The sequence below is a fragment of the Engystomops pustulosus genome, chromosome 2, assembly GCF_040894005.1.
Source record: "Engystomops pustulosus chromosome 2, aEngPut4.maternal, whole genome shotgun sequence".
NCBI lineage: Eukaryota > Metazoa > Chordata > Amphibia > Anura > Leptodactylidae > Engystomops > Engystomops pustulosus.
Window position 1 is genome coordinate 151,804,833 of NC_092412.1, and position 26,662 is coordinate 151,831,494.

Here is a 26,662-nt window from a genome sequence, read left to right on the forward strand (position 1 = left end):
ATAATGTAGGCCATGCTTAGCCGATTTTACACATACTGCCCTATGAAGTCTACATGACTGATTGTAATGCAAAGGTTTTGTTTGTATTTGTTTATGCTATAAAATCAATAAAAATAAGTTTGATTAAAAAAAAGAATGTAAAGCATGTTTGAAGAAATCTTTATTTATTTAGTGTCAATTTTGGAAGAGTTTACAATCTTAAGATTATACTCTGAAAGTGGTTTTCCATGCATTTTTTTAAATCAAGGGCATAACGTGAGGTGGTGCAGAGAATGGGGCCCCATACAGGCCCAGACTCTTTCCCATATAAGAAGATGAGTACAATAAGCAATATATTATATATGAGGGTCTGGTACAGTTTTTTCACCAGGGCCACGAACCATGCCTTCACCACACTATTACCACAGCATGTACTATTTTGCACTATTTCAGGGATGTAAAGGGGTAGAGTTGGCATTTAGGCAAGAATGCCTTCTGAGGGCAGCTTTAGAAAATACATACTCCAGACAGGCAGTAAATGGTGGTGAACTAACCCTGGGATGTCCCAGCGGGGTAGGGTGCTGCTTACAGTACATAAATCTGCCCTAACTAACGCACCCTGAGAGACCCTACAAGGTGACAGTTACAACTGACTTAGTTTGGCTAAGTGGAGCAGACAGATAACAGGAAATCAGAGACTTATCAGTGTTCACACTAGGAAACAGTAATGGATAAAAGCAATGTGACAAAAAGCTACTGGTGCCACTGCCAGCAGCTTTACAATGGACACAGGCATAGTACTGTTAAGGGTTCTATTTGTCGACCAGTCATGACAGGAAAATGCTTCTTCACTTGTCTAGGAGTAAGGCTACATTTACACTATGTATGCTACTGTACGGCGGGCATACATCGGCGCCGGCGAGAGGAAGAGGGGGAGAGCGCCAATAACCCCCGCCCCTCTCCAAAGAGTAACATAGGGCCCAGCACCGTATTCCGTCGAAAGATAGGACATGTCCTCTCTTTCTATGGGCTATGGAATGGTACAGTGCCGCAAGTGTTCTGCACCGTACCGCTCCCGTACGGCACCGTGAGGCCATTGCGGTGTATGGGGGATGTATATATGCCATATATACGTCAGCCGTTTATACACACTCCATACATTCGTGTGAATGTAGCCTTAAGCTGCTGTTCCCTAAAATGGCCATTACTGAATGGGTGGACACCACCCACTGCATAGATTCTGGCACTCGATGTAAGCTGGAACATCTGATCAACACAGGGTTTGGGTATTTGACTTGTGCTATTATGATTGTGATTCATACTGTGGTGTGTAACGAAATCTGTGACTGAGGCTCCTAATAGAACCTGAAACACAGATGTGAACATAATCTATAGCTTCTATGCTTTTGTTTCCATTTTGTTTTAACAGAATAGTAGTTGTAAAATGGATATGTAAAAATAGTTATCTAAAAATACTGGGTCTTTGCATTGCCACATAAATTCTTTTTTTGGTGGCAAAAATGTCAATGTTATGATTTTAGTGTTGACCATTAACAAGAAGGATTCTAACCCTTTTGGGATGAAGTCATTTTAGGACTTTACGACAAGTCTGATTTTAAAATCTGCCCTGTGTCATCTTTTGTGTTTTGCTATGAAATAAAATGAAATTTGGCAAAAATTTCAAAAAATTCTTCATTTTCAAAGTTCTAAATTCTCTGCCTTTTTAGGCAGATAGTCATAGCACCCAAACAACTTCATAACTAACATTTCCCAAATGTCTTCATTATATAGGCATGTTTTTATGCATTCTCTGTTTGATACCCAATTTCTCCCGAGGATGTGGATACCCCATATGTGTTGGTGAACTGCTGTATAGGCACATGACAGGGCATAGAATGGAAGGAGTGCCATTTATAGAAGATTTACATTGTCACATTTTACAGGCTATAAAATGTTTATTTTTTTTGTAATTTGGACATAGGAAGGCTTTCACTGCCGGGTTCCCACGGTGACAGCCCAGGCTATCGCCATGACATAACTGTATGTAAGGTGTAACTTCCCACACCTTATGACGTACAGTTACGTCAGGATGCAGGAAGGGGTTAAGCAATAGTGTTTATACATAGGGGCAGGGGGCTAAAATAGAAAAGGCTAGGTTCCATAGCACATCATTGCATGGCTGAAGTTGAAGAATTACCAGTGGCCCCAGACCTCCCCTAATATTATGGCCTTTCATCTCACACTCATGACCTCTCATCACCCCCTCATATTTGTGATTCCTCATCTCTCCATCATTTTTGTATTCTCTCATCTCAACCTCATAATGTGCGCGTTCCCCCGGGGACTCACTAGCAGGCAGGTAATGTGAATTATATTCAGTATAGCAGCATGTTTAAATGAGAAAGCATACTTTTGGTCCAGTTACCTTTTTATTGTATGGCAGTTTTAGCAGGAACAGGCATTATTGCAAAAGGTACAACAGATTGAGACAAACAGACAGTTTATAAAAACACATAAAGGAAATTGCACACCGAAAACCACCAGACATCTATACATTATTGTGTCATTACATGTACACATCCAGTTACATGGTGCTGTGTAAAATACTTGGAAATGAAAAAATTCCACACAATTTTACATGTAATGATACCAATGTCTGTGGTAAGAAATGTAAATGAGAAACCCTTTTACTGCATTAAAGAAAAGGGCAAGACACAGTTTAATTTTGATGATACCTTTCATCTGGCTATATTGACTTGACAGCATGTCTAAACCTTTAAAGCTATTTCTTTATTGTAGAGATGAATAGTGCAAGTGATAATAGTAATCTATGCAATATACTTTATTATGTAAAACAGCTTCTCTGTGGATTTTTCGGATTCTTTCCCCATTAGTGACCAGCAAGTTATTTCTGTACTTTGGATAAGAGAAAAGTTGATGTGGCACTTGAGGTGGCTATACAACCCCTTTACCTATTTCTAGAAAATATTTCCGGGCAGGAATAGCACCTATTCGATAATTTGTGCTTGCCAGTCAGATTATGCTGGGAGATAAGGAATCCACAACCGTGGGCAAGAGTCCATAGAAATCAATGGGAACATGTACTAGCCACTGAAACAAAAGTCATGGGCATGAGGCCTTACTATGTAGTAAATAGAATATACTTGATACATTAATTACCCTTTTTAGGATTAATAAAGCACACAAATCTACCTATACATGAATCTAATTTATTTAGGTGCCTTTTCCTTATAGATCTATTTAGCTAGATTGGGTATGGAAAGTATTGAGATCCCTGTAAATTTTTCACTCTTTGAGCCCAAGTCTTCTTGGGAATAATGCATCAAGATTTTCACACCTGGATTTGGGCATTCTCTACCATCCTTTCTTGCAGATCCTCTTCAGTTCCCTCAGGTTTGATGGTGAATGTTGGTGTTCAGTCAATTTCAAGTCTCTCCAGAGATGCACAATTGGGTCAGGTCAGGGCTCTGGCTGGGCCAGTCAAGAATGGTCACAGAGTTGTTCGGAAGCCACTGCTTTGTTATTTTAGCTGTGGCCTTAGGGTCATTGTCTTGTTGGAAGGTGAACTTTTTGCCCTGTCTGAGGTACAGAGCACTCTAGAAGAGGTTTCCATCCAGGATATCTTTCTATGTCCTGTCCATGCAGCTGAAAAACACCCCTGTAGGATGATGATACCACCACCATGTTTCACTTTTCTCCAAACATACCGCTTACAATTAACAACAGAAAAGTTCAATCTTCATCTCATTAGACCAGATAATCTTGTTTCTCATAGTCTGGGAGACCTTAATGTGTGTTTTGCAAGCAGCACACACTGCCTTAAAGCCCCGACTGGTGGAGGGCTGCAGTGATAGTTGACTTGTGGAGCTTTCTCCCATTTCCCTACTGCATCTCTGGAACTCAGCCACAGTGATCTTGGGGTTCTTCTTTACCTCTCTCACCTAGGCTCTTATCCAGAATTGCTTATTTTGGCTGGATGGCCAGGTCAAAAAAGAGTTATGGTCATCCCAAACTTCTTCCATTTAAGGATTATGGAGGCCACTGTGCTCTTACAAACCTTGAGTGCTGCAAAAATCCTTTTGTAACTTTGGCCAGATCTGTGCCTTGCTACAATTCTGTCTCTGAGCTCCTTGAGCAGTTCCTTAGACCTCATGATTCTCATGTGCTATGACTTGCACTGTGAGCTGTGAGGTCTTATATAGAGACAGGTGTTCGCCTTTCCTAATCACATCCAATCAGTTTAATTAAACACAGCTGGACTCCAATGAAGGAATAGAATCATCTCAAGGAGGATCAGAAGGAAATGGACAACATGTGAGTTAAATATCATGTCACAGAAAAGGGTCTGAATACTTATGACCATGTGATATTTCAGTTTTTCTTGTTTAATAAATTAGCAAAAGTATCTCTATTTCTATTTAGATGGGGTGCAGAGTGTGCATTAATAAGTAAAAAAATAACTTTTTTGATCTTACCAATTGGTTGCAATGAAACAAAGAGTGAAAAATTCAAAGGGGTCTGATACTTTCTGTACCCACTGTACATAAACCTCTACATGGCTGTTTCCTATAGCTCCTTGCTCTTTCTAACTGCATTCTCTGTGGCATGATAATGCATCATAACCACTTCCTTTCTCTGTTATTTTGAAACTCAATTTCTACTGATCATATCCTAAAAAGGAAACATCTGTTTAACTCGCTAACGACAAAACATTTACATTTTTGATTAAATGTTTTACTGAAAATATTCCTTAATCTTTATAAGTAAATCGTTTTGGACTAACTTGTTAAAGTAAATCCTTTATATAACATAACACTTTGATCAGGTTTGAAAGAACAACATGTTTGTTACCTTGGAAAACACCTTAAAAGGAAACCATTAGGAGTACACTAACTGAGGTATTCCCGATGGTAGATACCTTTCAACCTACTAAGCTCTAAATTCCCTTTCCCTTACCTTTTAACCATAACTAACTAACTCACTAAAAACTTTATATATCATACATGTTATTGAACTTCAGAGGCTTCTGTGGCGTGGAGTAACCAGGCCAAGTGCAGGGGTTTAAAGGAAACCTACCACTATGGATCTACCTTTTAAGGTAGATCCGGTGGTAGGTGCATCTAACTTATGTAAGGATAGCCCTTTTTAGGGCTAATCCTTTACTCCCCTCTATCTTTGCTAATTTTTAATCAGGGTAATATGCAAATTTTCTAAAGAGGCTACTGAGACGTAGAGTAGCTGGAGCTGAGGCTACGCGGCGCGGCTACTACACATCCCAGTAGCCTCTTTGATACTCCTACCCAGAAATTTTCAGCAGTTTCTTGTAGCTGCATGCACTCATCTGCAAAGCCAAAGTTCTGCGCAGAACTCCAGCTTCACGAACAGCTTGTAGCTGTGCCCTGAAGATGTCTGGGTAGGAGGATCAAAGAGGCTACTGGGCCATGGAGCAACTGCGCCGTGTAGCCTCAGATCCAGCTTCTCCACGCCCAAATAGCCTCTTTAGAAATTTTGCATATTACCCTGGGCCGTGCACAAAGGTAAGACTTCAGAGGCTACAGGGACGTGGTGTAGTCTTAGCCCCAGGTGCCCAGCCACGGCTACTCCATGCCCCAGGAGCCTCTGAAGTTCATTAGCATAAAGGCGAGATAAAGTTTTTAGTTAGTTAATTATGGTTAAAACTTTAGGTAAAGGACTTTATTAGGTTGAAAGGTGTCTGCCATGAGGGACATCTCAGCTATTGTATTCCTGTTAGTAGGTTTCCTTTAATGGGGACAATGATAGCAAAACCATGGCTTCTTTCTTCCAAAAATAGAGGCACCACTGTCCAGAGGTCTTGTGCAATATTGCAGCTCAGTCCAACTCATTTCAATGTACCTAACCTGTAATACTAATATAAAATAATTCTGGCAACATTTTTTGGAAGAACAGCCACTGCTTACATGTGGCGTTTTTGCTGCATTTTAAAATGCCTTTGAAATGCATCAAAGAAAAATGCATCCTCTAAACGCATATATGTTTTCACAAAAATGTATATGTTTTTTTTGTAAAGCATTTGCAGTGTCTAAAAACGCAACAAAAAAGTAGTAAAACCGTGTGTTAATATGGCCTTAGGCTACCTGCACACGTTAATGTAATGGCTGCGAGATTTACAGCAGCTATATTCCCACAGAAACATGCTGCAGTCAGCTTGGTTCGCTCACGGGCACTGCCGTGATTCTGATATGGCCTGTGGGCGGAGCTCAGCTTTTGCATTTCAAAGGTTGATCTCCGCATCATGATCTGCAGCAATAAGCAACATGTCCACTTTATGTGTATGGGATTGCTATGAATTTGTTGTGCTGAAATTTGAATGGCAAATCTTCATCTACCGTCTGGACATTTAATTGAATTAATCTGTCACATACATATATTTTGTGTACATGTACTAGTGCAAAGATAATTTAGCATAAATGTAGCTATGTGCTCTGTTACAAATGAGATTGTTGTCATTCAACATGACAACCACTGCTGTAGTTATTGCATAAAGAAACAAATAGGTTATGCATATCAAAAGTCTAGGAGTTACTGCATGTCCCACGGTCGTCCTGACTAGTTAGCGCTGACTCCAGGTGGTCGTACAGGACTCAATAGGGCATGTATGGCCACTGCTGACAAACTGCAGAGGTGGTTGTATCCTAGATAAATGTTTCTAAGGGACAACATGGCTACATTTACTGGAAATTATGTTCACACAGGTACAGTTTAGGAAATGTATATATATGACAGATGTGAATGCCCAGATGAGAATACCCCTTCAAAGTGAATAAAAGAGTACAAATAAATACTCATCTTTTTTCGTTAACTTCTAAAGGAATTCATGAGGTGTAAATGCACAATTCTTAAAAATAAATAAAGTTTGAACCACTATGTTGTTCATTGTAGTAATAGGCAAAGAGACTGTATCCTGAATCCCCTGTAATTCCGTAGTATGGATCCATAACATAAATTGAGTGCTGTGTTAAATGGAATAAGTCATAATTTTTTGGCGGCCAAACTTTTACAGAATATGAAAACTCTAATTTACCACCATGTGGCAGATGTAATCTATAATCCTGCTTTGTATATCTAGAAAAGTCCAAAACTCCTGTGATGCCGATTCCTTCATGACTGGCAAGCACAAAAAAACTTGGGAAACCATAATACTGTAGCAAATACTTCATGTCATTGAATCTGTAGTCATAATAAAATGCAATAGTAATACAGATGATTAAAGTGTACTTGTTATGTTTTACTAGCTTTAATCTTTACTTTATGACAAATTTAAGGTTAATCGGACAAGACTGCTGCATTAGCTCCAGATCTCTCATAGTGAGTCTTCCTGTAAACATGATGCAGGAGGTGCAGGAGTTTTTTGTTGTGTGAGCTGTCATCTAGAGTTGTCATTGTATATGGCCGATTTGTCATGAATATAACATAAACTACTGTAGCATTTTCAGGAATAGATCATCATTACGTCATGAATCATGCAACAGTTAATGGCTAATATTTCAGTGGGTTTGTATGATCTTCAGTAAAGAAATAACTTTAAAAGGCTGAGTCCAAAACAATTATTTGACTCACGTCTTAGCATATTGTAGGTATGGTCTGTCCTCTGGGAGCTGACGTGGTGTTATGTCCTAGGCGTTACACACACACACAAACAGACATTCAGTGACTCACCTTGTTCAGTGATCCATGTCCATGAGAACTTATGTAGCTAAAGCTGCCTGCCTTCTTCTCACACACACATTTGTTTTCTTCCATCAAATTCAGTTTTTTTTTTTTAATTTTATAAGTAACTATTTTACCTTGTTTTAGCTATAGACATTAGTTTTATCATAACGTAAAGGTAAATAACTGCACATTGGAGAACACTTATCTTAAGTCTGGAAATGTCTAGTTTTTTTAAGGTTTTGGGCTTGCCTGGTTTCAATTTATTTTTCTTCATGTCTGGAAGTGTAAACAGCTGTGAAAATGTTAACATAGCTCCTTATACTTCCAGAAATGTAGAAAAACTTATTCAAGCCAGCCAAATGCATTTTAAAATGCATTCCTTTTGCAATGCATTTAAAATTGCACAAAAAACATACCAAGAACGCACCGTTTGACCGCACCCTGAGTCTGTTGGTTATTTGAGTTTTGTCCAAAAAGTTGCCCAAAAGTCTCAAATGTTTAAGCAACCCCATGTCTACTGCTCTGGACTGGAGTTTATTTCTGTGACTGCGACTTTTCACTGCAATTGCACAAAACTTAGCAACTTTTTTAAATGTTCGCATCAGGTGCAACAGTGTAAAACTCTATTGCAGCAAACTTTGGAAAATCAGTGTAAAAGCTGCAAATTTTGGTGCAATTATGCTAAAAAAATCACAAGAAAGAGAGAAAAGAAACAAAAAAATGTAAATAAATAACCCCATTGTCTAAAGATTTGGTAGGAATTTATTATACAGTGGCGTATTATAAAGGGCGCCCCCCCCCCCTCCTGTGTACCACCGGATACAACAAGGCCTAACTTATGTATCCATAAATAAATCAAATAGAAAAAATGCAGCAACATGTATCACATGATAATTAACAATCTATAACCTGGTGGAGGGGCTCTGCCTGATTGCATATGCGTTTCCAGTGAAATGCATGCGATCAGTAACCAGCACCCAGTTTCTTGCATTTAAACAATACAAGACACCGGGTGCTGGCTAGCTATCACATGCCAAACGCAACAGGGAGGGGCTTGGTCAGAACGCATATGTGTTTCTACTGAATGCGTTCTAGAATTTTGTTTGGCTTGTAAATAATGCAAAACATTTATCAAACTTTTACATGTTTTTCTTCTTTTTTGGCGCCCTTTTTATGTCCTTTGTTGCTGTTTCACAAAGTTTGCCATGTCACTTTTTTTCAGTGGAGCCTGATTTGTCATAACTTTTCAGACGTGGATGTCTGCAAAAGTTGCAAATTTTGCTGCGATAGTGGTGAAAAGTCACATTTTTTTTTTGTACAAATAACAACCAGTCCAGAGCAGGCATAGGCAAGATGCTGCTTAAACATTTGATACTTTTGTGCAGCTTTGTATTATTATTATTATTATTATTATTTATTAATTCCATTGTGCTGCACAAGTGATAAGGGATACACAAACATTAAATATAATAAAATAATACATTTTACATATAATAAAATAACATTACATATAGTTCTATATTTTTAAACGGCTCGCTTACAGTACGGTACAGTATGGTGGGCAATACGGCTGTATTGGCCACTGAAACAAGATGAAGGAGAGCGCTTCCCATTAGGACTCCCAATTCAGACGCAGGTCTCAAAAAAACAACAGACTCTCCCAAACTTTAAAAAAAAAAATAGATTCACATTTCCAAAAGCCTGTGTTCCAGTAGAAACTGGATGAGAACCTCCCTGTCATGTGTGAGTTGAAAATGTAGCTGAAACGCAACTTGCAAATGTGGCCTGAGGCTCACACTAGTCGGCCAGGTTTAATATCAGTCACACGGTATAAATAAAATTATATAATCAGGTAGCCTATCTCAAATATCTCAAGAAATCCCTAGGACAATAGAACTTCTACATGTGTTTGGCCACTTTGAACAAGCAGCACAAAAGTATATTGCAGCATTCATAAACATCCCAGTTCCCATAGCCTGGCACACCTTAAGATGTTTACCTTCTAATTAACATGTGTGCGCAGGCTATTGTCTTCTGTACTCGCACAAAGTGCTGCTGCGTTCTCTATAGGCTTCAATTCCTTTCACACAGGAAATCATGCACAGAAATCCTGCTGCTGTGGCTACCTGATAATAACATCTATGTACTATTTATTTTCTGCTTGGTGTTTATTGTTGAAACATTTTGTTATTAAGGTGTCAGTGTCTTAAAGAGAGACAGTAAGATGCAAATTGGGCGCCCAACATTGGAAAGGGGTCAGCATATAAAGTGGAGTAAGAAGTGTTGATGGAAAAACAACATTTTTTTCAGTCTTTTCTGGACTGAGTTGCATCCATGAGGCATCTGTCTTTCACAGATCTTGATGAATTACAGTATATGGGAGATTTGTGACAGCTCGTTCTGACTGGGTCATGTTCTACTTTTTAGCAAATTGGCTGCATGGTCTGGGAAAAATCAGCCTTAGGCACTGTTCCATTAACCCCTTAAAGACTTAAGGCTTTGTGATACAAGGCAAAGATCATTAAGGGGATAAAAGTATTACTTAGTACAGCCATGTGCTTCTTGTTTAAAAAAACAAAAAAAACCCAAAAAACAGACCACACATGGATATTTTCAGGTTTTTCATGTGGGCATGAGTCTTAACATGTGGGTTGCGACCTCATTGGGAGTCAAATAACCATTTCACAGGGATCGCCTAGGACCATTGGAAATATGTTTTCCGATAGTCTTAGGGACTAATACACCACTCACCTATTGAATAATTAAATGTATAGGTGCATGGAGTTACACCTGTGAGGAGGAAGGCATCGCTGCTGTGACTACTGGCTCCTGGGGGCATCCCTGCTGTGACTACTGGTTACGGGGGGCATGACTGCTGTTACTAATGGCTACTGGGGACAGCATAATGGCTACTGGGGACAACCCTGCTGTTGCTACTGAGGACATCCCTGTTGTTACTATTTGGCCCATCCCTGCTTTTATTACTGGCTCCCGGGGACATCCCTTCTATTTCTACTGGCTACTGGGGGCATCTCTACTGTTACTACTGGCTGCTGGGGGCATACCTGCTGTTACTACTGACTACTGGGGGAATCCTTGCTGTGGCTATGATTAAAATTCATAACAGTAGCTAAATTACAGTTATGGAGTAGCAACAAAAATAATTTAATGGTCAGGGGTCACCAACTGTATAAAACGGTAGCAGCATTAGGAAGGTTGAGAACCACTGATTTGGGGATTAAGTTATCTGAACACAAAGATGGCCAACGTCAGCCGTGGAATCACACATGACTGTTTTTCATTGTCGTGGGCATGAACCCTTAGGGCTTGATTAGCTACCCTAAATGCAATACTTTTTTATGGAGCTATTCACATGGCCATTTTCATTTGACAACAGAAGATGACTCAACCAGGAATAGAACATGCTGTCTGAGCACATAGAAATACATGGGCTCACATCCTGGCTGTTTAACTAATGGCTAAACATGTTCAAAATGCAACTTCCTGTACATGTAGGCTCAGTGAGAATGGAAGTTGATTAAGGAAACATTTGTAAATGCATAACAACACATTTGTCCTTTTATTGTCTTCCTGTTTGCAACAGTTTAGAACAGAACAGACATTGAGCTACGATATGCTGCTGCATCCATGACCACACCTGCCCATGTGTGTGCAGTGTGGAATGCTGCAAGAATGCACAAATACACTGAAATAACTGCCAGATTCTAGGTCCAGCTAAAAAACAGGGGAAGAGTGAAAACAATTTCACAGACCAGCTGAAAAAACAGTGTGTGTGTGTGGGGGGGGGGGGGGCTAGGCGGGTGTATTAAGGTATCTGCACAGGTTTTCTGTTATGTGATCCAATGGTTTTTTGTTTTGCGACAGTTTTGTTTGAATTTGGTGCCACAGCAAGCTTGGTTTCCTGACCCTCATGAACTGTCCCTTTTTTGCTCCTAACTCTACAGATTCACTTATAGACCTGTAGACCTCTAGACATAGACCTGTTTTTGGTGCATTTGTAGGCACTTTAGGCCAGTCTAATTAGATAAAAAATCATCCACACCCCTTTCTGGAATTTATTTTTTCATTGTGATGATCAGTTTTCTTTATTAGTGGTGCTCCAAATTAATGGCGGTGCACCAAAATATAAAATTATGCTGAAAACCACACTAAAGTTGTCCACAAGAAAACAGGACCTTCCGCCAACAAATTATACATACCATCTTGCTGTGTCATATGAAAGGGTTCGTGTTAAACCCTATAACTCAAATACTAACTGAAAATACTCTTTGGCATGATGTAAATTGTTGGTCTAGTTTAAGATGGCAAGTGCCATGGGAAGCGAAAAACAAGCATGTTGGATTCCCAAACTCCTGATCCTTTGTGCGGTCAAAAGATGCTGTAGTGGTGTCTACTATGGGCATGTATATATCTCTCCATTAAAATAAACATTCATACAATAATGAGTTGTACATCGTTTATGGGAGTAGAATCACCTAGTACAGCCATGAGTCTTCTTGGGAATGATGCAACAAGTTTTTCACACCTGGATTTGTGGATTTTCTGACATTCTTTCTTGCAGATCCTTTTCAGTTCCCTAAGGTTGGATGATGAATGTTGGTGGACATCCATTTTCAAGTCTCTCCAGAGATGCTCAATTGGGTTAAAGTCAGGACTCTGGCTGGGTCAGTCAAGAATGGTCACAAGAATGGTCACAGAGTGAAAGGTGAACTTTGGCCCAGTCTGAGGTCCAGAGCACTCTGGAAGAGGTTTTCATCCGGGATACCTCTGTACTTGGCTGCATTCATCTTTTCCTTCAATTGCAACCAGCTGTCCCTGCAGCTGAAAAACAACCCCTTGGCATGATGCTGCCACCACCATATTTCCTGTTGGGATTCTATGTGGCAAGCGATGGGCAGTACCTGGTTTTCTCCACACATACCACTTAGAATTAACAGCAAAAAGTTCAATCTTCATCTCATCAGACCAGAGAAATGTATTTCTCATAGTCTGGGAGTCCTTCACATGTTTTTTTTACAAACTGTATGCAGGCTTTCATAAGTCTTGCACTGAGGAGAGGTTTCCATCACCACACTCTGCCATAAAGCCTCGACTGTTGGAGGGATGCAGTGATAGTTGACTTTGTGGACCTATCTCCCTACTGCATCTCTGGAGCTCAGCCACAGTGATCTTGTGGTTCTTCTTTACCTCTCTCATCAAGGCTCTTCTCCCACAATTCCCTTGTTTGTATGGACGGCCAGGTAGAGAAAGAGTTCTTTTCGTTCCATACTTCTTCCATTTAAGGATTATGGAGGCCACTGTGCTCTTTGGAACCTTGAGTGCTGCAGAAATTCTTTTGTAACCCTGGCCAGATCTGTGCCTTGCCACAATTCTGTCTCTGAGCTCTTTGGGCAGTTCCTTAAACATTATGATTCTCATCTGCTTTCACTCGCACTGTGTGAGCCTTTTCTAATCAAGTTCAATCAGATTAAGTAAACACAACTGGACTCCAATGAAGGATTAGAACCATCTCAATGAGGATCAGAAAGAAATGGACACCATGTGAGTTAAATATGAGGGTCTGAATACTTATGACCAGTGATATTTCAGTTTTTCTTGTCTAATAAATTAGCAAAAATATATACGTCTCAGTTTTTTCTGTCAAAATTGGGTGCAGAGTGTACATTAATGTGCCAAAAAAACTTTTTGATAGAACCAATTAATTGGTTGAAAAAAAGGTGCACTCCAGCACTGTACAAAGGGAATCCTCGTCGAGTCTTAAGCCAATTGAATTATCCTTTATTCATTAAAAAGATGCACAAATTCACATGAGGAGACAATAAGGTTGACGCGTTTTGACGCTGAGCGTCTTAATCATAATGAAATGGCTGCAATGAAACAAAGAGTGAAAAATGTAAAGGGGTCTAAATACCTTTTGTGCCTGATTGTTCCATGTATAATTAATATATATATATATATATATATATATATATATACACTCACCGGCCACTTTATTAGGTACACCATGCTAGTTACGGGTTGGACCCCCTTTTGCCTTCAGAACTGCCTCAATTCTTCGTGGCATAGATTATTCAACAAGGTGCTGGAAGCATTCCTCAGAGATTTTGGTCCATATTGACATGATGGCATCACACAGTTGCCGCAGATTTGTCGGCTACACATCCATGATGCGAATCTTCCGTTCCACCACATCCCAAAGATGCTCTATTGGATTGAGATCTGGTGACTGTGGAGGCCATTTGAGTACAGTGAACTCATTGTCATGTTCAAGAAACCAGTCTGAGATGATTCCAGCTTTATGACATGGCGCATTATCCTGCTGAAAGTAGCCATCAGATGTTGGGTACATTCTGGTCATAAAGGGATGGACATGGTCAGCAACAATACTCAGGTAGGCTGTGGCATTGCAACAATGCTCAATTGGTACCAAGGGGCCCAAAGAGTGCCAAGAAAATATTCCCCACACCATGACACCACCACCACCAGCCTGAACCGTTGATACAAGGCAGGATGGATCCATGCTTTCATGTTGTTGACGCCAAATTCTGACCCTACCATCCGAATGTCGCAGCAGAAATCGAGACTCATCAACTCAGACAACGTTTTTCCAATCTTCTACTGTCCAATTTCGATGAGCTTGTGCAAATTGTAGCCTCAGTTTCCTGTTCTTAGCTGAAAGGAGTGGCACCCGGTGTAGTCTTCTGCTGCTGTAGCCCATCTGCCTCAAAGTTCGACGTACTGTGCGTTCAGAGATGCCCTTCTGCCTACCTTGGTTGTAACGGAAGGCGATTTGAGTCACTGTTGCCTTTCTATCAGCTCGAACCAGTCTGCCCATTCTCCTCTGACCTCTGGCATCAACAAGGCATTTCCGCCTACAGAACTGCCGCTCACTGGATGTTTTTTCTTTTTAGGACCATTCTCTGTAAACCCTAGAGATGGTTGTGCGTGAAAATCCCAGTAGATCAGCAGTTTCTGAAATACTCGACCAGCCCTTCTGGCACCAACAACCATGCCACGTTCAAAGGCACTCAAATCACCTTTCTTCCCCATACTGATGCTCGGTTTGAACTGCAGGAGATTTTCTTGACCATGTCTACATGCCTAAATGCACCATGTGAGTTGCCGCCATGTGATTGGCTGATTAGAAATTAAGTGTTAACGAGCAGTTGGACAGGTGTACCTAATAAAGTGGCTGGTGAGTGTATATATATATATTATAAACACACATTTTTATTTCACTGTAGTATTTATCTCCTCTTTGTGTCCATATTGATTTCCATGGTGTGTCAGTATTGCGCCTAAACAAATTCTTAACATAGGCGTTGGTGGGGTTGTGACACAACTTTATGTGATGTATACTAGTACTTCCTTACTGCTGCAACCTTCTTAAATCCCAAAGTTGTTTGGATCACTTAATTGTAGAAAGTCTGGGAGAGCAGGTTGTTCAGAGAGGCACTGCCTCCTTGTGAAAGGATTGTCATGACCAATAAGGTGTCTCAGTGGATTTTCTTTAACCCTTTCAATGTAAAAAATTGTCTGCCAGTGGTAAAGTGGTACAAGAAGAGGGATCACAGGCAGATTTGGTAATCCAATCTCTTCCCTACTAGTAAGGACTTTTGTCTAATTTTTTAATTGTATAAATATCTTTTTCTGAAAAAGACATAATCCCGTTGTCATAACATACTACTTTTATCTTGTCCTTTCAATAAAGCCCCCTGAGATACCTAATTGTATGATGATCATCTTTTTACACAAATGCGACACCTAGCTTTCCAAGACCATCTACAAAAAATAAGGACCTTTACAGACAAAGGAAACACATATAATAAAAAGCTAGCTGCTTACTGTAAGAAAAATATGCAAAAATCATCCAACAAATAAACAAATAATAATTTAATAAACAAAGATTAAAAGGCTTTTCTGCACCTGAGAAGCCAAATACAAGGTACTTTCAAGTGTCAAAGACAGGAGGGTCACGGACAGCCAATGAAAGATAGGTACCAGTCCCCAAGGGATTTTCCATTATTAATTGAAAACCACTTTAAGCCTTCAACCCTGAAAATCTAGATCTCATGGTTAAATGCTGGGAGAGGTTAGATATGGTTATAGTTGTATAACACTCATATCTTTGGCTTTTTACTGTATGAATTCTGTGGCACACATTGTTAATGTACTTATACCGGCCACTATTAGAACATATAACTAGGACAATACAAACAAGATCTGCTTACATTATACCTATACAGGCGGTCCCCTACTTAAGAACACTCGACTTACATACGACCCCTAGTTACAAACGGACCTGTGGATATTGGTAATTTATTGTACTTTAGTCCTAGACTACAATAAACAGCTGTAACAGTTATCAAATGTGTCTGTAATGAAGCCTTAGTGTTCATTTTGATTCTTATGACAACCCAACATTTTTAAAATCCAGTTGTCACAGAGACCAAAAAAGTTCTGTCTGGGATTACGATGATAAAATACACAGTTCCGACTTACATACAAATTCAACTTAAGAACAAACGTACAGACCCTATCTTGTATGTAACCCGGGGACTTCCTGTAATCTAAAATTGCTGTCTGTACAAACTGTACCAATGATATTAGGCCAGGTGATATAACTCGTATGGAAATTATCACTGTATAAGAATTAGATTTAGATGCCCATTCATTGCAGCCTACAGGTGACCATAAACATTGGAAGAATGGTGGGTGGACCCACTAGTGTGGTTGGCTAACAAATCATAAGCACAGAGGTGTATACACCCATGGCATAGTTAGGGATGTTGGTGATGTTTTTGAAAGAAATAGGGAGTGCCTTACTCTCCTTTCCCTACTCAAAATAATAGGGTGCACCAATACTGGAACAAATTTGTGTTGACTTCACACTAGATAGCTGGAGGATCCTGCTGATAATAGTAGCTGTCAACAATTTAATGAATACATATTAGACACAGCAGACTGACCAATTGATTTGTAGCATCAGTGATATATAACAAGTCTTTCCTAGGTATATTTTTGAAAGGTTAATGAAGCGGAATTGAGCACATTGGATTTCAACAAGCTCGATCCTTTATTCCTACAGGAAATAAATAGCTGGCAGATGTGTCTATCAGAGGTTTATTCTAACCTATTAAAATAAACCTGGGACAGCTTAAACATGCCTCTATATGGGAAAGTGTGAGTAAGTACTGCTTGCCAGTTCTAAATGTGCATATCCCCCTTAGGCTAAGAGAACATACATGGGAAAAAGTTTGATACAAAAAGTGTTCAAGGTTTGTAAGCTGAGTTAAGTTTTGTGTTCTTTCTGTTCTTTACATGGCATTTAAATAACTGAGTAGGTCTGTCAACTGCTCAACTGTTCTGAGGGTCACATGCTAATCTCCTGCTTAGATTTAAGAAGCCTGTCATGCGACTATCCTCTTTATACTCAGAGATGGCCTACTAAAATGTTTGATATAACAGAGTGTACTCTGGATGATTTTCCTGCCTTTAGAGTGGAAAAGGCATGATGATGATTTTTGTTGCAATTATCTATAGTACTATGATGTAGAACTGCTATAATACATTCATGTTAGGGAGTAAGAGTTATCCTTATGGAGACTTTGCCAAATAAGGCCACCTTGCAAGGCTGTGGAGACTTGTAGCCATAGCTCCACTAGGAGTTTCTGGAAAATATGCAAATAGGTTTTCCAGGATGGGAAAACAAAAACCACACTCCTTTTGTTACCTTGTAAAGCATGACTTTCAAGAATCCTAAAGACATGATTTGGGATTAAAGTCAAACCAGAATGTTGATTCCAGAAGGAACAGATTAGTTAATACACTAATGAGAAGATTTCTGTGTAAGTATCTACTGTCTATGAACTGACCTGTATGTGCACAGTATGAATGATGTTAATGGAATGAGAAATGATACATTATAAGCCTGTCTATTATCACCTATCTTCAACAAAACAGAAACCACATCTGTATGTTAGTAATATAAAATGTAAATACTGTTGCCCCCATGGGCCATTGCCCCCCCCCCATATTTAAGTAACATTTAGAGAAGGATGGTGGCTCAGTGGTTAGCACTACAGCCTTGCAGCGCTGGGGTCCTGGCTCCAGGTCAACATCTGCAAAGAGTTTATATGTTCTCTCTATGTTTGTGTGGGTTTCCTCTCACACTCCAAAAACATACTGGTAGGTTGATTAGATTGTGAGCCCCAAGGGGACATCTGGCAAGCTGTGTTCAGCACTGCATAATCTGTGTGCACTATATAAATAAAGGAATTATTGTTATTTATTATTAATAACATTTATATTATGCCCATGGCAATCTGAACAGTATTATCTCAGCCTCTTATGCCTCCTTCCTTAGGTTGTAAATGTAAAAATATTTTTCCATATTATTATATTACCTAGGTAAATGAACTTGCAGCCAGGCCACTCTACAACTTTAAACTTTCTTTTACATCATGCCTTCAGAACCATATTTTAAGGCGGTATTTCATGATAACAGGAAAAATGTCACTTACTATATACTTTGTATGTATTTAAGGTCCAATGCCCACAAATCCTTTTCCCCTCCAAATGTTGTCTGAGTCTGCTTTGGAGAGCATTCAGCCATAACTCTGACACATGATGTTATGTTCACATTTAATGTTCTGCATAAACCATTGGTCCATGCCAAGAACAACCACAGTATGCAATACTGTAATCTGAGTTGTGCATGAAGTTGCATTGAATTTGCTGCATTGAAGTCAATGGGAGCACAAAAAAAATGGACGTTACTTCGTTTCCATTCCAGTACTGTAAGTTTTTCATGCATGAGTTGCTAGGAGATGTTGAGGCAGTAGCTAAGAGATGTGAAAAAAAAGTGGATGACACTTGGACTACAAAAACCACTGTAGTAGTCGAACAGCACTATGGTGGAATTCAACTAGGACATCTTACTGAAATTGCATGGAACGCATCTGCTTTTCACTGATCAAAAATGTATGTTCTTTATGTCTTTTGTGGGCAACTGGCCTTATTTGTAGTGCTCTAATGATGATGAACATTCCTCAACTGAACGATTGGCAGAAATGACAGCACAAACAGGTGGTCAGTATACATCAAAAGATTGTTATTAGCATCTTTACATCCCTATATTCTTCAAAAAAATGTCTAAAGCTGCCTATATATCTTGTTGTATTGTAACATGGACAGGGCCAATATGAATCCTCCAAAAGGCAGTGTGAAAATGATCACCAACCGTGGAGCCTCTGTGCTCAGGCAGACTAGCCCAGGGGGTTGGATCAGAGGATCTCTAAAAATCCTCTTATCCACTTATCTGGAGACAGGATGTAGTTTGTGCTTACCCTCCAAAACAAACTTTTTTTTAAAACACTCACTTTTTTTATTCTGTCTCAGATTTCATATGGATATAGTGAAATATTATGTGGAATTTCATTGTTTTCATGCCTGTGATATTAAAAATCCTTGGAGGTCTGAAACTGGAGAGGATCATAAACTGTTATAGACTGAGTGGTATCAATAAGCTGTCATTACTTCTGTCCCTAGCTATATAACATGTGGCCAGAGAAGCCAACATACCTCAACATACATCAGTATATATGTGTGTATTAGTGAGAATCATTCTTATCATGGATGTTGTCTCTGCTGCTATCAGTTTCAATACTGTAAATAGAAGTCTGAGAAAGTAAGAGATTAGCATAGTCCTAAGTTCATTCAGGCTTCAGATGTTAGTGACAAGTGATTTACTTAATGACAGAAGACATTATGGGTAAAGGTCAGATAAATCATGTGTGCAGGTAGGTTATCAGCTTTTGTTTCATCTTGAGGCACTCCCTACTCCTGAGTCTCTGGCCACTCCTTATAAACCCCCGTCCTGTCTCATCTCCATTATAGCATTATCTGTAATTGGGACCATTTGAAATGAATTTCCATGGACACTTTTTTTTCTCGAGCAGGTGCATCCAACAAATTATATGCAGACGTCAGAGTTTACATCACAAAGCATGGAATCCCTTTCTCCAGTTTCCTCCTGTGTTCTACAGCATACAGTCAGCATAATAGGCATCAGATTAAACTATCCCTAGTAGGCGTCCATTGTAGAACATGTAAGAACTCCTGGGGTGGGGAATAGAGCAGATGAATAAACTTCTTAACATAATAATATACCGGTATTTTACAAATATCTGCCACTCTCTTCACTGATACCCCCTATCACTTAGGCTACATTCACACGATGTATGCCCACCGTATCGTAGTACGGCGGGCATACATTGGGGCCAGGGAGAGGAGCAGGGGATGAGCGCTGCTTACCCCCCCCCCCCACCATCCTCCATAGGAACACACAGCGCACGGCGCCATATTCCGTAGAAAGATAGGACATGTCTCAACCAGCACTCGTTGCAAGAGATTTAAAACTTCTTATTCTTTATTTTATTCCATAGCAATACAAAAAAGAAAATTAAAATATGTGGTAATATGTGAAAATAGCATATGTGATGCACCTGTATTTTTTTCTTTTTTGTATTGCTATGGAATAAAATAAAGAATATGACGTTTTAAATCTCTTGCAAAGAGTGCTGGATCCATCTTACAATTTCCTCGAATAGATTCCTGGTCTCTTACTTAAGTTTTTTCTAGTGCAAAGTCCGACAGAAAACCAGAGCAAACGCTTTAATAAATGTGGGCCATCACCTCTGAAACCTCAATAAAATATTATATAACTGTATTAAATATATTGAGCAAAGAAATATTGGCTAAATGAAAAGTATGGACCCAAGTAAATGCACTCAATACTTGGTTGAGGCTCCTTTTACGTGAATGACTGCATCAGCTGATTGCACCGCAGAGGTCTTATGGAAGCCCAGGTTGCTTTGATCACTCATCTTCCTCTTGACAATAACCCATATTGATTAAGGTCAGGCGAGTTTTCTGGCCAATAAAGCACATTGATACTGTGGTTATTAAACCAGGTATAGTACTTTTGGCAGTGTGGGCAGGTTCCAAGTCCTGCTGGAAAATGAGAATTCAATCTCCAAAATAGCCCCATAGTCATCAAATGTTCAAATATATAGTTCAAGTATTAAATATGGGATTTTGAAAGAAAATCAGTTGTGGGTTGCCATTTTAAAACGCATAATAAGTGTATTGGAAGAAACTGCAAAACTCCTACCCGAAAGCACATTCATTTTGACTAAAAAAACTTGTGTTCAGTAGGTAACAACACAGGTTCAGACTTTTAACAATTTTGTTGCAAAGAAAAATGAAGAAGAAAATGTAAACACGCTAAGAAGTTGGCTAAAAATAAAGCTACCTGCAGATGAACTAGAAATAAAAACATCCATTTTAAACATCCATAATAAAATGTATGAATTTTACAGTAAACTTTGTGACACTCAAGAGTGTATATAAACAGCTATCCAATTTTCACCGACAACACTCAGATGACATCTGAGTGCTGTCTGATTATTTTTTAACTGTTCCATTGTCAGTCTCTTGTGACTCTATTGCCTTTAGCATCATTGGCCCCCCAATCTATGTAGCTACATGTAGACATTGCATCTTTCAGCTTCCTCCTTTCTGCAGATCCAATCTTCTTCTTCTCCATGCTGTCTTCAACTGACAGGCTGGTGGGGAGCAGACCTCAAACAGCAGTATTTTCTGAACTATGGCACCTAGAAACAGAGTCATTTAAAAAATCAGAATCTCCCTATTAATATTACATAAGGATTGTGGTTTGTGGTAGGAGCTGTATATGAAAATTACACTTTCGACTGTAAGTTGAACAGTGGATATCTCTGTAGAAGCAATAAAATATGGGGAGATTTCCAGGTGCCAGTGTTTCCAAGTGCCATGGTTCAGAAGATATGGCTGTTTGTAACTTGGGCTTATATTTCACCCATACTCTGAAACAGCTTAAAAATTATGTTAGAGCTAATTGTCTGGGTAGGTCTTATTTTCAGAGAAATGTACTACAGTACTGGATCAGGAGTAATAGATTTTTGATTCATACATACAGCTTGCATTTAGCAGTACTTTAATTGATTTACACAAGAAGCAATTACATGACTTTCTCTTTTGATCATTTGTATATTTAGGGTGTGTTCACAACCAGGTGTGGAACATAAATTTAGAGAAAATTAAAGGGCAATTTGTACCAATAGATTTGGTATTATGATTTATTTATGATTAGGACTGTGAAAATTACTTTTAACCCCCCCCCCCCCCCCTTCAAAAAATGCACCCTTACACAGCAAATAAGTGAGATAGGTACTAAACAATAATTACATTGAGTCTTTTCTATGATCAAATATTATCCATCAACATAACCTTTGTCAGATGCAACATATAGAAAAATGTGTTAAGCATAAGTTGTATATCCTTTACACAAGAAAATTTGTGAATTTAATTACTTTGATGATTTTTACTCTCCCTATTGTCATTACTGATCAGATTGGCCAAGATACAAAGTCGTAAAGTGTAACTGTAAAGTTATAATGATTTTAACAAATTATTATATGTGATTCCCCCCAGTACAGTTTGCTTGCCCACAGATAACGTGATGCTTTGTGTTCTCTCAAAGTAATTTAACATTAAATCCATTTAGTTTCCCACAGGTAAATCCACTGAACACTGCATAGTGCACATACAGGATGTATATGGGCACTGGCCTGGCAGCTTCCAACACATGAAGGAGCAGGGAACATGTAATAAGTGAAAGAAATCATAAGTAAACCAGTTACATTAAGTCTATAGCCTGTGCTTTGTAAGCATTCAGGATTAATAGCTTATCTGCACAGTGCACAAAGTTGACTGTAGAATTACAGACTGGGATGGAGGAACGCAGGGAACAGGGAACATCTTGTACCTCACTATTCTTTGTAGGAAACATGTGTATCCACAGTTCTGAATACATCCAGCTCTGCTACATACTCAGAGAGCACAGTCATATGACCTCCTCCTCTGTGAGCAGGGAGTAGCAGCCCCTCCCCTCCCATGAAACCATCTGATAAACAAACTTCGAACTTGCAGGGCTTATTAGCACAAGGGGAGGAAGCAGCCATTGCAGCACTGATATAATCTGAGGGGGATAGCAAAGAAACTGCTGGATGTAGGTAACAACGATAATAGGCAAAGTTGTTTTGCATCCTAAGAGCTATTGATTTGTGGGAAAAAAAACTTTACAGTTGTTGTTTAAATATATTAGGTATTCTTTAAATAAAGTGTAGCTTATTTCTAAAACATATTGTACAATAATAAAAAAAGACACGTTATAATCTTGATTTTAATATGTCTCTGTATCTCTGATTTTTAAAGAGCTACTTGATCATATGATGTGCTATTAGAATGGTCACTGAATGCATGGCATCAAAAGGCTGCTGGCTATATCACACAGTTCCCAGTTCCTTCCTCATCTTCCACTGGTCATGTGACCTTGGTGTGCCCTCATAAGAAGTCATCAGATTACAGACTGTCCTTTGTGTCCATACTTTAGTGATGCTCTTGTTCTGTACATGTGACAACACAGGTTACACTGTTTAAAGACAATGACGCCTTTGTCTATGGACTGATAAAAAATCTTGGGCTACTGCTCTGCTTGGCATGAATTTGCATAGTATTCTTTTGTTACACACATACCAGCTGCCCCCATACACTAATACCTCCTGAAACATACCAGCTGCTCTGATGAACCTCCACTGGATGCTTTGCTTATACATGTTCTTTAGAAGCTCCTTTCTACACACCAGCTGTCCTATGTGCCTGTGATTCTTACTTGTAATACTGGATGGCATAATTCTATAGATGACCAAATTCATTCTGCATATACAGCTAAATATATATATTAGCCAGTAAGTATTTCCTCTATGTGTGATAAAAGATCTTCACAAGTTGCTATGCAATGACTAAAAATTGCCATGGCAATAATTTTTCACAAACGCTGACCAATATAGAAAATAATTTTCATCAAAGGTTCATTCCATTGACAATTTAATGTACAAGTTGTGTATATGTTTTGACGTTTATTATTAAGTCACAGTTAATACATGTTTAAGTCAAAGTTTAATGTTAATTATAACTGACCACAATGGCACTAGTGGTGAAATAAGTGGCTTATACACCAAGATTCGGGGGTTGCAAAACAGCGTTGATCATGGAGACTCTATAGAGTCTTTATAGGTCACATGATTTATAAAAGACTCCTTATCATTTTTCTAAATCTGGCAGTGCACACGTAAGCTGTTCTAATGTAGTAGAAAATGGACAATGTCCCTAAAGCCACAGCCCTCTAGAGGAATCAAAGGAGCACAATAAAAATCAGTCTTTAGGGTATATGAGCAACAGTCAAACAACACTCTTCTTTCATCCAACCCAGGATCTTGCGAATTGTTCTTAAAAAGCTCTCTTTTGTTTGGAGTGTGTGAATAGCCCAAGCCAATGAATGTCCTATTGGTAGCCTTTTATATGCTGGAGGAGGTGTGATCCTGTAACAGATGGCGACTGTTTGCTGATCACAGTGCATCTATGTAGGTTTAAAAGGATTGTATTATAGTGATAAGACTGTCTTCAATTCTAGGGAGATTCTGCTTCATTCTCAATAAGTCTCAATATCATAATATGTCCTCAATTCTGTCCTCAAAATGTGTACATATGCATATATATATTTAATTAGAAGCAATGTCTATTATCAGTAATACATCCCCTGCTATGAAAGCTAGCAACACTCCTATTAAACTTGTTACATACAAGATAGGTTCCATAGGTTTGTTCTTAAGTTGAATTTGTATGTAAGTATAAAACTGTATATTTTATAATTGTAGATCCAGAAAAAAATTTTTTTTGCCCCAGTTACAATTGGAGTTTCAGAATTTTTTGCTGTAACGGGACCAATGATTATAGATAAAGCTCTATTACAGCTGATCATTGCATTCTGGGGCTAAAGTAAAGCATCCAGAGAGCTTCACCAGAGGTCACAGTGGGCAGAGGCGACCGTTTTTAACTAGGCTTTGGCTGTAAGTTGGGTGTCCTAAAGTAGGGAACCATCTGTATACTTACAAAGGTTATAGTGGCTATACATATTAGGCAGAATTAGTAAACCCAAATAAAATACAGTAGTCCTATAAATTGTAATATACAAAAGTATCTACAGTAACTTAAGTAAATCCACTAAAGGATCCAATCTCAAAAATCAGATACTAAATATAGTAATATAACGAATATATGCTCATGTCCATGGTTATGTGAGGTCAGGTTAAGAATTATGGGTAAAGGGAGATCATGTGATGACTTTGGCGGGCGTGCATCAGGTATAAAGATTAAATCTCTTAAGTAATGTAACTTTAGATATATTAGGTGCCAAGTTCCATAGAGACCAAAGGTATAAATGCTCCAACAACAGCCAATATATGGCTTCAAACCAACCCATGGCAACCCATTCTAGACCGAAGGGTCAGGTTGATATTCCTATTACGGTCCTATATCCAAAACAATTTTCTCCCATAATAATTCATAAACGCAGTCCCCCTGAACAGGTTCTATAAATGCTCCCAAAATCGCATGAAAGAAAACTTGGAACATCTGAAACTTATGGTACTTATGGTGAAGTGATTGTGATATCTATAAAAAAAAGCCTAAGCTATATCTATGGTTCTAAACTCAATATTCAGACCCTTGGGTTTCAACGTATCGAGTTGGAATGTGTATCCATTCCAATTCTTTTCTTCGTAAAATGCGAGATCTATCACCACCCAATCTATGTGGTGGAACATGGTCTATTATTCGCACTCTTAATTGAATATATATATATTTATGTATACATATCTATGTATAAGTAATATAACTTTATTAAATATTTGACGCCAATAAGTACACAAAATAAAAATAACCCATTGAAAATCCATTATTAAAAACACAAACATGAACAGTGTGACATGTACATCTGGGACTGTAGCATAAAAGTCATAGTAATTGTCCAGTATTGTCATTTTGAGAAAATTCTGTATATATGGTACATTTGTGTACTCATTCTAAGGATCTAAAAACATGGATTGATAAACTGATAACCAGATCCTATGATTTATGTCTCTTAATAAGGCTGGTAATTATCCCCCTGATTTTATTCTGTACTTTCAATTTCACAGTGATGTATATTTGCAGCCTTTGTTCTGTCACCAAAAGATGCCCACCACACAAAGGTGTGCACGTGAATCGGAAGTGATGTCATCTACTCTTTAGGGTTTGGTATCTGGATGCGCTTTTTACTTCTCATAACACAGGTGCGGTGTGACAGCTTGGCTGACAAACGGAAGAGTTGATATCTGCTTCTGACAGCAAGCGCCCGGCAAGATACTCCACCTCTAACAGGTAAGGAAGTGATTTGCTCCACCTATATATACTACATATAGATAAATCACACACACTTATCCAGTGTGACCTGGTGATATGGCTAGTGGTTGGTATCTTTTGATACAGTGCGCCTTCAAGTCATAGCTTATTGATGTTGTGATTGTTACTTACTTTATCCAGTGAACTTGTTCCTCTGTTATTTGTAATTTTGACCACATGAGTCATATCTACTGTTTACATTGGATGAATATGCACATTATTGGATACATTATTGATTTTTAGCCAATATTGATTGCTTTGTATACTACTGATGTGGAAGTACATGTCACACTGTCCATGTTTGCGTTTTTAATTAAGTATTATGTTATTGGTGTGAAATTTTTAAGTTATATTTTCGAGTTATAAAGTTTGTTCTGATTAATTGTTTAATATTATGCGCTAAAGTCTCGTTTTGTAGGTTTTAGAAGAAGGTTGACAGCAGAACAACAACCGAATAAACCGAACAACCGAAACAATTAGCATAGCCTGGTGTAGGGCTTACAGGTGTTGTCCGGGCTTTTAACAAATTTTGATTGGCCTGGCTGACTTCTGTTTGATTACAGAC

The 26,662-nt window shown here is 38.8% G+C and overlaps 1 long non-coding RNA gene across 1 annotated transcript in view; it reads left to right on the top strand.

Annotated features, from left to right (window-relative positions):
- Positions 1–25,888, top strand: part of LOC140118695 (uncharacterized) — a 69,938-nt gene extending 44,050 nt beyond the window's left edge. Inside the window, exon 3 of the long non-coding RNA XR_011853241.1 lies at positions 25,854–25,888. This is a non-coding gene — a long non-coding RNA (uncharacterized lncRNA). The remainder of the gene's footprint in view (positions 1–25,853) is intronic.
- Positions 25,889–26,662: the final 774 nt, after the last annotated feature.